General features: G+C 36.3%; 1 protein-coding gene across 4 annotated transcripts in view; it reads right to left on the reverse strand.

Moving 5' to 3' along the window:
• Slc20a2 (solute carrier family 20 member 2) overlaps positions 1 to 18,764 on the reverse strand; it is a 103,309-nt gene that overhangs the window by 61,890 nt on the left and 22,655 nt on the right. Inside the window, exon 1 of one of the 4 annotated variants that reach the window (XM_015506221.2) lies at positions 10,478 to 12,251. The exons of the other annotated variants lie outside the window; for them this stretch is intronic. The gene's annotated coding sequence lies outside the window, so the exon portion shown is untranslated. Of the gene's footprint in view, positions 1 to 10,477; positions 12,252 to 18,764 lie in introns of those variants that run through there. 4 annotated transcript variants of the gene reach the window in all.

An 18,764-nucleotide genomic window follows, 5' to 3' on the forward strand; every position in this document is an offset into this window, starting at 1 on the left:
ACACAGATATAAACACATATAAATAGTTATCTCATACTAGACTAAGGCACCAAAAGCCTACATTAGAGAAAAGATAGCCTCTTCAACAAATGGTACCAGGAAAACTGGAAATCCATATGTAGAAAAATGAAATTAAGCCCCTATGTTTCACCCTGGTTGTACCCAACCTCCCATTCAACTCAACATGGATCAGGGACCTAGGCATTAGACCAGAGACCCTGCCCTAGTAGAAGAAAATGTAGGCCCAACTCTCCATTTGTAGATCTTATTTGGACAGATGTCTATTCAACTCCTTTGCCCATTTTAAAATCAGGTTTTTCTTAATTTATGTTGAGTTATAGGATTTTTTTTTATCTATTCTGGATATGAACCCCTTATCCAATATATGATTTATAAATATTATCTCCTATTCTGTAGGTTGTCTTTTCACTCTATTGTATCCTTTGATGTTCAGAAGTTTTAAATTCTCTTATGGTCCAATATTTTTACTTTTATCATCTGTTCTTTTGGTATCATAGCTCCACTGGTTCCTTTTTAAAAAATAATTTCTACCTCTTTATAAAAATATTCTTTATTTGATGAGCCACTACTAACCTACCTTCTTTTAATTCCTTAAACATTATTTCCTGTAGTCTATTTACAACAGCTAATCTGAAATCTTTGTCTGCAAAGTTCAGTATATGGGCCTTTCAAAAGCAACCTCTGTTGCCTATCCCTTTTCCTTGTGTATGTTATACTATCCAGTTTCTTTAAATTTTGATTTTTTTTTCCCTAAAAACTGACCCTTTCAGATAGTATGCTATACCAACTCTGGTTAATTTCCCCCTTGTTTTTATATTTTATTCTGGCTCTTTAGGGATCACCCAATGGACAGCATAAGCCATTTATTAGTCAAAGGTTAGCTTAAACCTCTTTAACCAATTACATTTTCATGCAATATCATGGGTGTGGGGCTTAAAGACTGCCTTAACAGCTCAGGGAGTAAGGGGTGGAAGGGACATCTGAAAACAAATGGCAGCACAAGGTATTCTTCAGGGAGTTAAAATTTCTCTGTATCCTGCCTACAGTGATGGTCATAAAAATCTCTGCATCTGTAAAATCTCAAGATATACACCAGAAAAAGTGACTTTTACTGCATGTAAATTAAACAGAAAAAGTGACCAGGATTTGCCTTTAGAAAAGCATACATTTACACCTGTACTGCTCTTCCACAGATGGATCCAATCTAATCACAGCAGTTCCTAGAAGCTGACCTCTTAATATTTAGTGGAGAGATAAAAAATAAAGTCTTTCTTATTATACCATTGCCTTCTCAGAACAAAATAAAATTTAAGCTTCGAAGAAGATCATTTTAATACTTAATGTAATATGATAATGTCAAGTTCTTATGCCTGATCAAAAGAAGTTTCTTCTAGATCACGCTTTGAGTCATTTTTCTTCAAATAAAAATTCTAGGTTTACTTAATTAGAACTGACAAGTCTGACAGAGCCTGAAGACATTACAACTTAAAAATCAGGGAAAACCCAAACAAAGGTTAAAAAAAAAAAAAAAAAAGTAGAGATGGCCAAAATTAGGCCTGACAGAAAGAGGCACATGGCCGGATACGCACTGTACTAAGTCCCTAGGGATACTTCACTTTGCCCAGCAGACTAAGGCACAAAGTGACAGAGCTTCCCAGTGGTGCTCTATTCCTGTGCCAGCTGCCACTTTAATTTCAAGTCAGGTCTAATGCAACACTCTTTTTTTTTGTTTTGTTTTATTATTAGGGACTGAACTCAGGGGCACTCAGCCACTGACACATTCCCAGCCCTATTTTGTATTTTATTTTATTGTATTGTATTGTATTTAGAGACAGTGTCTCACTGGCTTTGAATTCATGATCCTCCTGCCTCTGCCTCCTGAGCCACAGGGATTACAGGTGTGCATCATAATGCCCAGCTTACCACAACACTCTTAAACAACAACAACAACTTTGTAATAGATGAGTTCATCTATAACTCCTAACCACTTCACTGTGTTAACTACATTCATATCACATTTGTTTTAGTAAAGGCAAAAACAAATAAAACAAAAGATGAATGAAGAAGCAAGCAAAAACAAAAAGAAGAAAATACATTTAACTCACATCTTTAAACTGAGGTCCATTCTCCTCTTCCTCTTACAAGAGGCAGCATCTTGCCCTTGATGGCCATTAGTTTTCCTACCTTCTCTGTAGATGCTAACAATATTTTTTATATGCTCTATCCCTTTTAAGGACACAAAGAGACATATTTTGCTGGGCACAGTGGCGCATGTCTGTAATCCCAGTGGCTCAGGAGGCTGTTCACAAGTTCAAAGCCAGCCTCAGCAAAAGTGAGGAGCTCAGCAAATCACTGTGACCTTATCTCTAAATAAAATACAAAATAGGGCTGGAGATGTGGCTCAGTGGTAGAGTGCCCCTGAGTTTAATACCCACTACAAAAAAAAAAGGGGGGGGGCATTTTTTGTTCCTTTGAACTATTCAACTTGCAAATAATTCTATTTATTTCAACTGCCTGTTTATTCCACCCTGATGAGGCATTTCACATACCTGTGCTTATACAGGATGCAGGAGAGCCCTGGGTCTGAACTCAGTTGCGATTTCTTGGCAGCTGGGACATGCTGATGTCCCAGAAATTGCCCCATGATGATGCTCACTTGGAACAATCCCTACCCACTGAATATCTGAATTACAGGGTTCACCTATATCTCTCTTTCCCCATGTGGATGTATCTTCACTTCCTTTTGGGGGCAACAGTGCAGAGAATTACATAATTACACCTACCATCTAATTGTAGGAGGAGACAAGATGATAAAGATGAGGATGAAAAGAGGAGCACTCCTTGTGAGGATGAAGAACAGTAAGAAGGAACCTGAAAAACCTGCTTCTGACTTCTCAGAAATATTCATCTATGAGTAACAAAGGTTCCATATGAAAGGCCAGGTCTAAATCTGGGACATAGGATCCTGGATTCCTTCTATTTTCTCAAGGCAATTTGATTTTAGATTAAGTTTTAAGGTTCTGATCCCACTGAAAGTGGAGTCAATTTAGTCTCAATCTAACCCTGAGTGCCCAAAGTAGACCTGGTGACAGATTCCACTTCACTTTAGGCCAAGTTTTAGAACATACTTCAGAGAGAGACCCTTTAAATAACCATCAGAAGTACTTATTCACCTGTCACTATACAAAGCAGGTTAAAAGGGGGGCTGGAGGGCTACTGTTTTTTGCTCATTTTTTTATTAAATTGTCAGTCCCAAAACAGTTACTGCAAATAACTTTTAGTTAAGGCCACAAGGACACCCTAGCAGCATTAGGCAGAAATAATTGAGAGCCAGGACTATCTTAAAGTGCTATCATTTTTAGTTAACACTGGTGAGATACACTCTGATACTACAAAAATAAATACTTTGGAAATACTAGCCAGGTGACTTGTTCTTTCCATCATCTCTCATCAGTGTCACTCAAGGTGTTTCCTGAGGTCTACTGAATATGTTCCCACCAGTCCTTATTTTGCACTTAAGATCTTGAGTGATGGCACCTTACCAAATTTAAATGGATAAGTACTATTTTAATTGGTTTAAAAATATGTTGGATCCCAGCTGCCTTCCTTTACTCTGCAAACAATACTGAACCTGACATACTGGCCAATTTGAGATCAGAGTTCATTGAAGATCCAGGGCAGTAGTAAGATCAGATGTTTGCTGATTACCTCTAGTGTTGAAGAATTAGCATAATTAACCTTTGTCAATCACTGCTCTACATCAGTTTGTGCAGGCTTCTTCCCAAGAGTCAACATCTCAAGTCTCTGTCTTAAAAATAGTCAAATTTTTCCATTATAAGAATAATATGTGCTCAGATAAAAATTTTGGATAAATATAAAAAACTAGAAAGGAAAAATGCTCCCAGTCCACAGCTGCAAAGTAACCACTATTACCATTTTAGTGTACTAATATCAGTTGGGTTAGGCAATTATGCAAGCCCCTGATTGGCCACTGCCAAGTTAAATAAAAAATAATAGTCAATATTAAAATGAGTTAAAATAGTTTTTTAAAGTAAGTTTTTCATTTTTACTTAAGTAATATATGCTCAATGAAGAAAAAAAAATAACAAACATATAGCCAAAGAAAAGGGGGAAAATCACATATAAACTCATTTCCTAGAGAAAAAATTATTGCTTATATTTGGGGTATGCTATTTTTTTTTTCATGACCATGCAAACATACACTCCTTTTACAAAAATAAGGACATCAATACACAATATTTTATAAACTGCTAATTTTACTACATCTAGCATTATCATTTTAAAGTAGCTGTTAGTATTGCTGTATAGGGCAATACCATAAAGTATTTAACCAGTACATTTTAGTTGTTTCTGGGGATACTTTATTGAATGATTAGATCAATAATTCTTGCATAGTCAGTCTAATACAATAAAAGCTTTTTTATTCTGGCCTTTCCCTTCATGTTTAATTTTTTCATTATAATGAGACAAAGTTTATCCCAAAACACTGAGCTACTTCTATTTTTAATGGCAAATATATGAACTACCTATAGATTGATTTTAGAAAAAACTTAATTTTTCCAGGAAAAAAATACCAAAAAGAATAACTATTTATCAATTTCTCTTTGTACAGAAATTAAAATAGTCTTTTGGGATAGAATCCAGGGTCACACATATGCTCTATCACTGAGCCACATCCCAGCCCAGATAATAACCTTTTGACTGCTATCATTAAGAACCTCAGCAACCAGATTTGGAATTTTTCCTATTGGTTATATAATTACGGAGAGTTCATGGCTTTCAAAGGAACTATAGTAGGAGAATCATTCAGGATATTAGAAATTGGCTTTCCATGTCCTCTAATGGGTAAGACAATATCTATCTTAGTGGCCAACCACCATTATTCCAGGATCTCATATATTCTGAAAACAGACATAGATGATGCAGTTTGATGTCTGAGAGGTCAGTTTTTCTCCCCCAAACGTATTAAGGTCCAAAGACAGTATACATTCTTGCAAACTTTATCTCTACGTCCCCTATAAGGCAAAGTGGATTTTGAGCCAAACTGCCCTCACCTGTCTTTTCTCATTTCAAGGACTTTTTGATATTCTGCAAACATGTAATTAACTTTATAAAAGCCAAGAATCCCATTTCAAGTGATAAAATGTTAGGAACATGACTCCTTGGCTAAGGGAGGGCATGTTTTTTTGGACACAGCAGTGCATTACTTGTGTGACACTTTTTAAATAGTACTGGCAAAACATGTCCTCAGAGAGCCCTTTCTTCATTCTGATCATAAAAGCTTTTATTGTACTAAATACTATACAAAGTATAACAAATAGACACAACTCTCAGCGGTTTGTGACCCAAGACAAACCAACCCAACCCAAGACAATTCCATCAAGCAAAAAGCACAAAGAAAATATATTAATGGACAAAAATATAACCAAATTTAAGAAGCATTTATATAATGTGAAAACCAAGTGTGTTGGGGGTCTGAGGTAGTGAGTAGGGGACTCTTTTAGGAGTCACTGTTTTGAGTCAGAAGGGCAAGAATTGACACCTCCCTAAATCTGGATAACTCATGACATGATAGAGGACAGAGGTTCTGTAGTCTTGGACATTTTGACTGAATTATTTGACATTAATTTGTTTTAATTACCTCCTAAGTTTATCATTGGGTTATTTGCTGTAGAAACAAACCTGTCCAGATAAAATATTCCTGTCCTACACTTGCCGTGGAGACCCACGAACATATATCATGCTTGGATTCTCTGTACATCCTTCTACATTACCCCCTACTTCTAGAGTGTCCAGTGGAATTCCCCATGGCAGGGATGAAGAGTGGCATCTCTGCAGGTGGTATGTCACCTCACTCACGAACTTTTTTTGTCCTGTGGAAGTGACAAGAGTTGGGAAAACGGGGTATAAACTATTCCCACAGTCTCCTCTCTTCTGACACTAGCTTCATGGTGACCTATCTAACCAGCAGTCTGTTATATAAAGGTCATGGGCTAAGGTCAAGAGGGAGCTCTTGTTTTGAATACATGCCATTTCTATCTGAATTTTCCTCTAGGTGGCTGTGGAAAAGTCCAATTGGAAGGGAGAGACTTTTAGTAACACTGCTGAAACAAAGTAGGATATACCGATTGCACACCATTATCACTCTCACATTATTTCACTTGATCCCATTTAAAATGGGTACTGTTGGGGCTGAGGGTGTGGCTTAGTCATATAGCACTTGCTGGGCCTGTGTGAGGCTCTGGGTTTCATCCCCAACAAACCCCACACATTTCTCATTTCAAGGACTTTTTAATACTCTGCAAATATGTAATTAACTATAGTTATAAAAGCCAAGAATATCCCATATTCAAGTGCACACACAAAGGCAAAATCAAAATGAATATTGTCTTAATTACTAAATTCAGAAAAGTAATTGCAAAATTTTCCAGATTAAATATTAATCTTCTCTAAGTGACAAAAAGGAATCCAGAGCAAAGCTAGGGCTACAAGGGACTCTGAGAGGTCATTTATCTCCTGACTTCAGAGATAACATTGGAAACATTGCAAACAAATATAAATGCAGTTTTAGATGACTTCAGGATAAAGTTTACATCTTCCATCATCTAAGATCTCCCTTTTGTTCTATGATTCATCTTAATATCTCTTCTAGTGTTTCTCAAGCATTAGCATGCATCAGAATTGCTTTAGAGGTTTGTTAAAAATGCAGATCCATGGGCTTCACTGCCACAATTTCTGAATCAATAGGTCTTGGGTGGGCCTGAGAATGTGCATTTCTCAGATTCCTAGTTAGTGCTGATGTTAAGGGTACAGGGACCACATCATGAGAACCACTGTCCTAACCTAACCCTTACTGGACTCAGCCATTCCAATCTGAATGGAAACAGATACTAGTTGGCCTCATTCTTTGTACTGAGGCATACATATACTTGAGTAACAATTCAAGAGTCCACCAGTCAGTTTTTTCCCCTCCAGGCTAAATAATAGAAGTTCTCTAATCTCTTATTATAGGCATCATTTTCCAACCCTTTAATCTTTTTTTTTTGGGGGGGGGTTCTTTGTTGAGGCTTCTCCAAGCTTCTTTCAGCTGTGGAGCCATGAACCTGACGCAGAATCTTAGTCAGGGACTGGCTAAGGCTGGTATAAAGAAAGGAGTGATTCATGGATTCATACAGTATATGCATATTTATTAATCTTCAATACCCAAGCTTGCCTTATTAGCTCTTCCTCTGAGTCATGTTCTTCTGATTCCTTTATAAGCTGCAGTAATGCTTCACAGACCCTCATGATACCTGTCTTCTGAGAAGCTTAAAGCTCTTCTCTAACTAATTTCACAGTTGACTCGACATTTTAAACCAGTGCAAGGTTAAGTAATTTGTTCAACTACAAATCAGTTCAGGAGGGAAGAGAGAATCTGCAACTCAAATTCAGATTTCTAACTCAATATCACTTTATGAGAAAGCTGCTTTTTATATTTATTGGACTTTTTATCAAACTCACCCCACCACATACTGAGTTTCAGATATAAATAACACTGCTCAATCTCCTCTGCAGAACTGATAAGAAAACTAGAGCCGTGGGCAAGCTTCTGGGGTGAGTGTTTTCACTTATTTCCATCACTTCCCCAGCTACTGAAAGAGGAAGAGAGGTATCACTCCAGGGGGAACAAGAGCCTGTCCCAATCCCATTTATTATAAGCCCAATGAACTGAAAGCTAAACTACCCTCAACTCACCTCATCCCATCTTATTTCCCTTTTCTTCCTTTTCATATTCTTTGTTTTGCCAGTTTATTTACTGTATGTCAGAGGGCCCAGTTTCTGTATACTGCCAAATTTTAGCACATGCATTTTTTTGAGAGTAGGAACTATGCTCTCTTTGTGAATTGTATGTGCTCTGGGGGTGCTTAATACATGCTAAATAATAACAGCAGTGCCAGTAGTTCCTGGAGAAATCAGCATTCCTCCCAAGAGGCAGATCCTATTACTATATACTTGTGTCCAACAAGGCAAAGCTGGAGGCATCCCTCTGCTCACTCACTCTTTCTTTCATTTTAGATAACACAGTTGAAAATGAATATAACACAGTCTCTTGCTACCAAATTTCCTTTTGAAAAAGAATATTCTAGGGTTATAATCACTGAGCATTTGGTTGCAAACCAAAAGGCAGCCTGTTATATAACATAGTCCCTATACAGCCATGCAGGCAAGTTACTTATTAAAAAACCTCATGTGGGGGTTGGGAGTGTAGCCTAGCATCTGCAAGGCCTTGGGCTCCATCGCCATCACAGCCAAAAAAATGAAAACAAAACCTCATGGGGATGAAGGAGACCCAGAGAAAAGAGTCCTTTCTGCTTCCCCGAAAACTTCCTCAAAGCTTCAGAGCAGAAAGCTATGCTCTAAGAATAAAGTAACAGTAAAATAAATCAGTTGCAATCAGCAGCAATCTGTCAAAGCCTCTGGGTCTCTAAGCATGTAAAGAGGTAGAGCACTAGGGTGAGAGGACAGTGACTGCAGCTCAAACAGGACTGAGGACAGATATGCACATCACCTGCAGTGGGAATGACAGCAACATAAGGTGTGGGTGGGTGTGCATAGCATATGGCCAAAACTGAGGGCTCCTAGGCTCTTTCTACGGATCGCAAGACTGCGTGTTTCTGGACACATGGACCCCGTTTTGTGACTGTACTGGCCGAGCTGTAATCTGTCACAAGGTCATAACCAGTCTGAGCCTCCACTCATATGAGGGAACCACAACCAGTATCACCTCATTGGGTGCAAAGAATAAGTAGTGAAGAGAATTCTAGAACCAGCAAACCACAGGCGATTCTGACACTGCCACTTACATAATTAATACTATCTCCTCTTTCATGCACCTGATCACTCTCTCACAGCACATAAATCTTCAAAACAAACACTCTGGAAGTGTTTATGAGCATTTTAACAACTCAACCTAAAATACATGTTTCACTAAAATAGAAATCAATATAAACTTAAAAAAATGGACAAAATCTAATCAGCTTTTCTTTTTGGCAAGCCAAAAAAATACAACAAATGAATTTTAGCTTGAAAAACTAACATACAACTACAACATACCCTGAAAAACACCCCCTGGAGATTCTGATGGCACCTCACTAACAATGAAAAGAACAAGAACTGTTACATTCTTTGAATAATGTACATATTCTGAAGATTATACTGGAACAGAATCCCGTTTTCTGCTGAAGATGACATGAGAGACTTTTCTGTTATAATTAATCTAGACTATAAATTATTCTTCTACTCAATAAAAAACTGTGATAAAAAAAGTTTCTTTCTAAAAATAGCATAGCAATTCAGTTCTATTTTCCTTTCTTACATTCTTTTCCTACTAAATGTACCCATGAAACATTTCCTTTCATTGTTGACACCTTATGTCATTTGTATTTAAAAATCAGACAACACATAATAACAAAGAAGTTTTAAATGAAGTTTTTTGCAAAATAGAAAAATGGCATCCACAGTACTGAGGGTTTGCCTTCCTCCTTGCTCACAAATGAAGATCTGGAAGACTGTTTTATTAAAATCAATATTCTTCAGCTGATGTAATTTATACATTAATTGATAAAAGAATTTTTGCCTAGTTGTGTGTCATAAGCAAGCTGTTTTGACATGAAGTCAGTCTACCCTGAATGCAAACACACTTCAAAACAAACAAGGTGATTCTGATTTACTTTAAAATATTCAATACTAAAGTCATTAGTTTTCCTCAGCCCAAAATTAAGTTGGTAATAACCTGTTAGATTAAAGACACTTAAGGGAAGAGACTTTCAAGGCCTCTGGATAATTTTGATAACTAATTCAATCAAATAGAGGATGCTTCAAATTACTCTCTAACATCTTTCTCATAATTTAATTTTTTAAAAAATGCTTCCGTTTAGGAGCATATGGGTCTATTTTTAAGCACAAAATCTTTTATTAAAAAGCTAATCATCTATACATTTAACAAAATTACATTTGATGCTCCCATTATTTTTGCAGTATAAACTTGTAGAGCCGGGTACAACAGGAATTTGCTTTGAACATTTTTCACCCAAGAGTTAGGTTACCATAGAAAACAAAGCTAAATGTGACACAATATAATGTTTCTGTATTTACAGGAACCATTTCGACTAATCAAACATTTTAACAGATAAAATAAGTAATAATCTATAGGTTGCTATTGCAAAAATAAAAATAAGAATAAAATAATTTCTCTTGGGAAACTGAATAATGCAGGTTTTTTTCCTCAGTACACATTTAAAGAAAAAGCGTTTGCCACCATCTTACATGGTCCTAAAGTACCAATCCCAAAGTTTCCAGTTTTCCCAAGAGTTAAAAATTTCTATGATAGTCACATTAGGAAGATTTGAGGCGCAAAGAACAAAGAGAACTCTTAAAAATTTCACTCAGTACTTACAAGTAGTTTCAAAGGAAATCTGAACCACAATTCTTCAGAAGTTTGTTCTCTGGATCATAAACACAATCTGAAGTCTAAAATAGATATCCTATCACATTAGGCCGAGAAGTCACATTTCAGCTTACTAACTTCTACTTGGGTAAACAGTTTTACAACTCATAGAACAAACCCTGGCTAAAATTAACTGCAGCCGAGCAGCAGGCAGGAACACGCTGATTTGCATCATGTGTGCCGGGATTTATTCACTAGGACAACATCGGTGTCCTCTTAATGGGAAATTTGGCCAAGGGGCGTGCCCTCGTGAACAATACATAGCATCATGATTATGCTAATTATTGAATTCAGTCCAATAATACTAACTTCTTTTAAGTTGGTTTTGCAAGTACTGACAAAGAGAAAGAGTAAGCTCTTTTCTGCAACAGGCAATCACTTGATTTTTATGCACATTCAAATCAGACAAAACTTTGGCAACAAGGTGGCAGTACTGCATGCTCTTTCACAAGGAAAAGCAGATTAAAAGGACATTCGGTCAGATTATTCAAACAGCATGATTTAAATGGGGTACTATGTGAAATTATGTAGGCATCAAATACACATACCAATAAGCCTATCAATTGAGTACCCTTCAATAAAAGCTTTTTCTGAATAGTTAATGAACTAATTGCATCCACATGCTTTCTGGCTCTGTCTTCTGTACCTCCCAAGGAGTTGCTATGAGGACACAGGTTCACTAATAAATCACAACTGAGAACAAACATCTCAAATATTTGCAAAAGACATTGTCCTTGGCAAGAAGCATTTTGAAGTATATTTAACTGCTTGGCTGGCTGCAACTGGAAAAACTGTCCTCTATAGGTGACCAAACATCCTCAAAGCATATTAAAGCTCAAGAAACAATTAACAACCCCAAGAATACAGCTGACACTTGAAAGAAAATTAGAATATGGTATCCTTTAAAAAATACAAATGCCCTATTAAGTACAACTTAGAACAAAGACAGAACTGCTTAGCATCTATTCAAGATGATTCTGATAAGTTTGCTTTAGGCAATTCACTTCTGATGACATATTTTACTCTTATTGGATACTTCACAAAAGATATTAAAGCACTTTCAAACATCAATCAAATCTCCAAACAGCTCTGCGAGATGTCACTCCCCATCCTTTTAAAAACAGACATAAAGTAATTCAATGACTTGAATCAACACTGGATTATTCCATCCCTCTTCTAAACCCTCTCTGACATTTCTTCCATATTAACTATTTAGTTATAATCCTACAGACTTTTTGGAGCTGTTTTCCTAATTTAAAAATGTCATGTTAGTTTACACTTAGGAGTTTATTTTACTCAAATCCCAAATCCCAGGTCTGAGCTTCAGAGACTTAAAAATCATTCCTTGATTCTTACTACTGGCAGTTTCCTGTACATGGACTCTTAAAACACGAAGCATTGTCCATCTGTGGCATGCATGCCAAAAGTATCGAACGGGTTGATTTTCGTTGGCATAAACTGGTACCTGATAGTATAATCTCCTTCCTGTTGTTTACAAAAACTGTTGGCTGCTAGTCTGACTTTCCACCCCCCTGACCAAACTCAGGCTGCTGCAGCTGGCACCTACCCCATCTCTACAAGATGGTGGTGTGCACTCCTGCCATTCCAAGTTACAAGTCCCTGAAAGTGGGCATTTCCATTGTGCTAATAGGAAAGAAGTCAGCACTAACTTCTTTTTGACTGGCTGACCTTGAGTTAACATAATTATTCTCAGTAATCCACAGCAAACTTACTCTGGAATTCTTAAAGCCAAAAGAGGGTATTGTGAGGCTTTTCTCCCCTTACTCCCTTTTGCAGCACAGGAGATTGAACCCAAGGGTGCTTTACCACTGAGCTACATCCCCAGCCCCTCTTGCCCGCCCCCCACTTTTTTTAAAGACAGGGTCTCTCACTACATAGCCCAGGCTGGCCTCAAACTTGCAATCGCCCTAATTTAGCCTCTTGAGTAGTTAGGATTAGACGTAAATGCCACAATACTTGGTTTGTGAGGCATTTTTGACATAATAAGTCTAACTCTATTATGCCCAAGTAGTCTTCAAGCCAAAACATTATTCTTCCCTGCGACAGATTTTGCACTGAAGAACAATTTGATGTATGTTGGATTCTATATCCATTATACTGAAGGCAGAAGACACAGAGCAATTTTCCAGCTTCTCATAGGTCAAATATGCTGAGTGTGACTCTGCTGTTTCCTTCAACAGCAACCACACCTGTTCCAAAATTCAAGAACCAAAACATTCCAAAGAAAATAGTGTATCCTTCAATTTACATTAGTCACTTTGCTGTTTCCTTTCCATTACTGAAAATAACTTAAGACAACTGCATTTTTTTCTAGGTATACTTATGACAGTAGAGAAAAGTCAGTAAATCATTTGTTCTCAGAATTTTTGATATGGGAGTGGAGGGATAGGTAGCACCATCCAAATGGAGGTTGGTGATCTATGGAATCTTTAATCCAGTAGATTTATGAAATTTTTAAAACTGCCACTTTTATGAATCCATGCTAATGAATTAACCTAGATAGCAACCTTCAAGTGCAATAACATATGCAATTCTAACATTTCTAATTGTCACTTTTAAAAAGAGTGATTATAGGTATGTGGAGCTCAGGAGGCTGAGGCAGCAAGATCACAAGTTCAAAGCAAGCCTCATCAACTTAAAGAGGTCCTAAGCAATTTAGTGAGACTCTGTCTCAAAATAATAATAATAATAATAAAAAGGCTAGGGATGTGGCTCAATGAAGCACCCCTGGATTCAATCCCTGGTATAAAAAAAAAAAAAAAAAAAAAAGGAGCGGGCTTGGATTGTGGCTCAGCGGTAGAGAGCTTGCGTAGCATGGGTGGGACCCGGGTTCGATTCTCAGCACCACATAAAAATAAAGGGATTGTGTTGTGTCCATCTACAAAAAAGATTCATTCTCCCTCTCTCTCTCTTAAAAAAAAAAAAGGAAAGATGAAATTAATTTTAGTAATATATCTTATTATCTTATTTAACTCAGTATGTCCATAGTTTTTTGGACTATTATTTCAACATGCAATGATTTTAAAACTATTCATATCATATATCTTTAGTTTATACTAGTTTGTGAAACCTAGTGTGCATTTTACAATTAGGGCATCTAAATTTGAATGATTCGTATTTCAAGTGCTCAGTAATTACATGTACTTCCAGAATATCAGAATATCGTATTAGAAACATCTTTCTAACAACAGTTTTTTACAACATATATTAACATGCACAGATATGTGGGCATGTGCTAACTCACATGCATTAGTAAACAGAAAAAACAAAATGGGGGGACACAAGGATGAGAAAAATCTAGTTTTGTCCTGAAGGATTCAGAGTCTAAAGGGTTTGCATTCTTAACCTCTGAAATAAAACATAAAATGTTCTGTTTTTGTGAAGTATCTGTTTTCTGCAGAGATAACTTTCTTTATGGCTTTATCAAAAAAGAGTCTGTCACCCAAAAAAATAAAGAGCCATGAGACTAGTCTGGCAGTAGATGGTGGCAGAAAAAAATTGAGAATTGAGATAGAAAGTGGGGGAAAGACCATTTAGACAGAAATGAAGATAAGTAAACCTAAAGAAGGGAAAAAGAAAAAAAATTTTCACTATTAAGTATGAAATTCAATTATAAAATCATGTAACAATATGGTATGTTCTCGTTACTATGCTATATGCTGGGGACAGAAATGAAAGAAAAGTCTTTATGTTGAAGGAGTTCACATGTTAATGAGAGGAACTGACTTACCCCAGCAAACAACGTTTTGGGAAGTATAAATATACAGTTTATATGCAGTGTGTTATTGCAGAGAGTGAAGGTCACACAAGAGGGACGTGGTCCATTTTTTGAATGAAGGTTATTTTCTGATGAAATTTTAAATATGTGTTCCGGAATTACTTGAGATTCTATATTTTATTTTGGAAATTTTTAAAAGAGTCATAGATCAAAGAGGGATTAGTATTCCAAAATATCTAACAACCATATCTGGAAATGGAAGTAAGGTTTCCATTCTATCATCTCTATGTTAAATCTGATGACTTGGTCCAGCTACTGAAAGTGATAGGGTATGGAAAAAATTCAGATTTTACCGTGGTTCTCAGTTTTTTCATAGGATGATACAAAATACTAGAAGCCTTCAACATATGAATGCTTAAGAAAAAACAAAACACATATCAACATAATTAGGGAAGAAATCCTTTGGATGGTAGGCATACAGTCCGAAAGACCTGGGTTCAAAATCTAATGCACCACCTACCAGCCCTGCAATCTCAGGAACCTTACTAATGTCTGTGTGTCTGTTTCCTTATCTGTAAAAAAGGCACGACAAGATGACATCAAAGGACTGTGAGATGTGAGAATTCAATGAGATGATGCACAGCACTAGCATCCAGGTACTATGAGTAAATGGTTGTAGCTATTATGATTATACTACTTCTACCATCAGTGTAGTATTTACTGAAGATCAATTTTGGGATATTTACTGAAAGAGTATTAAAGACTCCCTGCTCTTGTAGTTCAAAACTTCAGAAAATAAAAGTTAAAAGGAACTCCAAATGAATACTAAGTATTTCGGGGAAAACTGGGATCTGTAAACACTCTTAAAACCCTGTAACTATCACAGTTTAATTTTTCTATTATATTGCCTCCAACCCTAGCCTGAGGCTGAATCAGAATTTAGGACACTGACCAAATAATAAAGCAAATTGCATATCTCGGTAGATTGTTGCAGTAATGACCCCCTATCTACTCCAACATCCCTGTATCATTAGCCTTAGGCAGTCTCTTCCCCAATGACTCTGGGCTTGGCCAGCAGGACAACAGCAAACTTAACCCAAAACCTTGAAAAGTTCTGTCTCTCTGGGACTTGCCCTCTCTTGCTGCTCTTTGAAACCCTGAGGCTACTATACAAAGCAGCCCTGACTAGCCTACTGAGGACAAGAAGACCATATGGAGCAAAGACCCATATACCCATAGACCTGCCAACTGCCAGATATGTGAGTGAGGCCATCCTAAAACACAGAACCCCTTACTAAGCTGCCATTTCACTGCAAAGATCAGCCAGGTTAGTTCAAATCAGAACCTCCTAGGTGACTCAAAATTGTGAGACAAAAGAAATGTGTGTGTGTGTGTGTGTGTGTGTGTGTGTGTGTGTGTGTAAGACATTAGTATTAGGTGGTTTGTTCGGCAGCAAAAGCTCACTAACACACATATATATGCAGAGAGTAGAATGAATCAGATGTAACTTTCCCATGTTCATATATTAATACATGACCAGTGTAAACTCCACATCATGTACAACCACAAGAATGAGAAGTTATACTCCATATATGTATGCTATGTCAAAATACACTCTACTGTCATATATAACTAAAAAGAATAAAAAAATATTTGAAAAAAAGGTAAGGTTTTAGGAAGCTAAAAAAATCTATACAATAAAGAATCATTTTTCCATCCTAGCTTTCAAAATGATTACATTGGTATAAGCCATAGCTATTTAGTTTTTCTGAACCCTAAACAGAGTATCAATTTATATACACATGAACAGAGAACACTAAAAAGAATACAACTTTTTCTAAAGCATGTAATTTTTTGCAAATTAAAAAAATGATGTAAGTAGTAGCAAACTCAAGATGTTTCTTTAAAAAAAATGTTAGCAAGGGAGGTGGAATGTGATAGACATCATTATTCAAAGTACATGTATGTGGGTGTTAACATACTTTATATATAAACAGATTATGAAAAATTGTGGTATATATGTGTAATAAGAATTGTAATGCAAAAAAACCCACCAAAGTACATGTATAAAGGCGTGAATTGGCATGAACATACTCTATATACAAAGATATGAAAAATTGTACTCTATATGTGTAATAAGAACTGTAATGCATTCCACTGTCATGTATTTAAAAAAATAAAATCAATAAAACTAAAAAAAGGAATAAGCTTTATTGGATGAAACTGGAAAGTAAATAAAAATTATAATTAAAACAAAAAAATGCATATATGTGCACTCATATATGTAGTAGGCCTTCTATTTCTGAGGGTTCCACCTCTGTGGATCAACCAACAGCAGACTGAAAATATTTGGAAAAAATAAACTATGCCTGTATTAAAAAAAATGTAAATATCTAATTCAGCATAATTTTATGAAGTAATTGATAACAGGACTGTGAAAGTAAAGGAAGCATTATCACCGTTTTGTTTGAATATTTGTTTTAAAGCAGTTAATTTTTTAAAAGTATATTAGAATACTAGTGGGAAATTTTGCACTAACATTTGCACTAACAAACATTTGTTAAACAGTTGATTCCTGCTACTATGAAACTCCCAAACACTCGCAAGATTTGTATGAATGGCAAGATGCGTATGACTAGCAGAAAATGTTATAATAAATGACTGTTCTGCCTTCAAAAGTCCTATAATCTGATGAGACAGGATAGTATACATAAACTTTATCATGTAAAGGAGTAATGAGTAAGCATCTCCAAGGACAAAAATTCATTCCAATAGGAAGGTAAGAAAAGAAGTTTCCACTTGTGTTCATCAAGAAAGGCAACTTGGTGAAAATGACAACCGAATTGAGCTTTCTATGTACTGACAGGCTTTCAACAGCAAAAGGAGTGGAAAGAACAATATACAAAAGCAATATCACAAGCAAAGACAGAGAAAGGAAAGCTACAGTGTGTGTCTGAGGAATAGCTTGGATTCAGATTTTAGCTCCATCAATTAATAGTTGTTTTAATTACTGATAAAGTTATTTGATTTCTCCAAATCTAGGCTATGAAGTATCCAATGAGTATGGAGTCTACAGCTTTTTTTTTTTTTAGTATGGCCTACCTTACTTTCCCAGGAAAAGAAGGCTCTAAGAGGGTGCTTTAACAGAGCTGTACTGATGAGTTCAATCAAATCCCATCTCCACCATTTATCAGCGTCAAGACCACAGGAAGTTATTTGACAAAATTCCCCCTGCCCAAATGTAAATTCAGGATAAGAATACTACCTCCAATGACTGTTGCAAAAAGAGCACACATCAATTACACAAAACAGAACTTGACAACATATTTAAAAAATTATATACATACATGTGTGTAAATATCCAGACACACACACACATACACATATACATATATGCTAGATAAAGTAACAATGAAGGGAAAGTCCTGGTCAAACCACTTGTAGGTAGTAATCAGAGAACCTAATTTGGGGTTCTGTAATTTTAGGTTCCCTTGCCATCTTATTTTTAGTGGAATGAAATTTACAGGGTAAGAATGAAAGGGTCCACATAAGAACAACCCAAAGTCACAAGTTTTACTACTAGAATTTCAGACATATATTCTAATGGTCCTGCTATTCTCCTATCAAGTCCCTGAATATTTATAAGATTTGTATGAAGAGTAGATGCCCAATCATGTAGTAGTATCAATTTACTGAGATATTTGGGAAATCAAGATTTTCTGATTTTTAATAAATAGTTGTGCTGTGAATACATATGATCTATTTCCAACTGGATAAGCTAAGAAGTAATCACTTTTAGGAAGAGCAGTTAAAAATTAACTTCAAGCCGGGCATGGTGGCACACATCTGTAATCCTAGTGGCTTGGGAGGCTGAGACAAGAGGATCGAGAGTTCAAAGCCAGCCTCAGCAAAAGTGAGGCACTAAGCAACTCAGTGAGACCTTGTCTCTAAATAAAATACAAAATAGGCCTGGGAACGTGGCTCAGTGGTTGGGTGCCCCTGAGTTCAATCCCTGGTCCCCCATACCTCCTCTCCAAAATTAACTTCAAATTAGAAATGAAATATCTATGAGATTCTAACTGTACTTAGCTATGAGAATCCAGCAGGTAGCTGGTTTCAACAGGAAGACATAGACTAGGTATCTTGATAAATGTACATGATTAAATACTTAAGCACAAAGTATTGCATTTTTAAAAAGTACAGTGATTGCTCATTTTTTCAAAGCAGCAGCAATAAGCAACACTACAAACACAGAAGCATCAACAACTCAGCTTTAAGAACTATGACAGTCTAAAAATTATAATAATCCAACAGGCCCTTCTCAGAAACACCAGAGACCAGATCCTTTACATAGGAATTTGTTCACAAACAGGTAGTGGACAAACAATCCTTTTTATAGGAACTAGTTCACAAGCAGTTAGTGGACAAACAATCCAGGGGTATCCTTGGCTGACTGTAGTTTGTGAAGTAATAGATGATTATCCATTTTAGACCTTA

This window comes from Marmota marmota, unplaced genomic scaffold (genome assembly GCF_001458135.2).
Source record: "Marmota marmota marmota unplaced genomic scaffold, marMar, whole genome shotgun sequence".
Classification (NCBI taxonomy): Eukaryota; Metazoa; Chordata; class Mammalia; order Rodentia; family Sciuridae; genus Marmota; species Marmota marmota.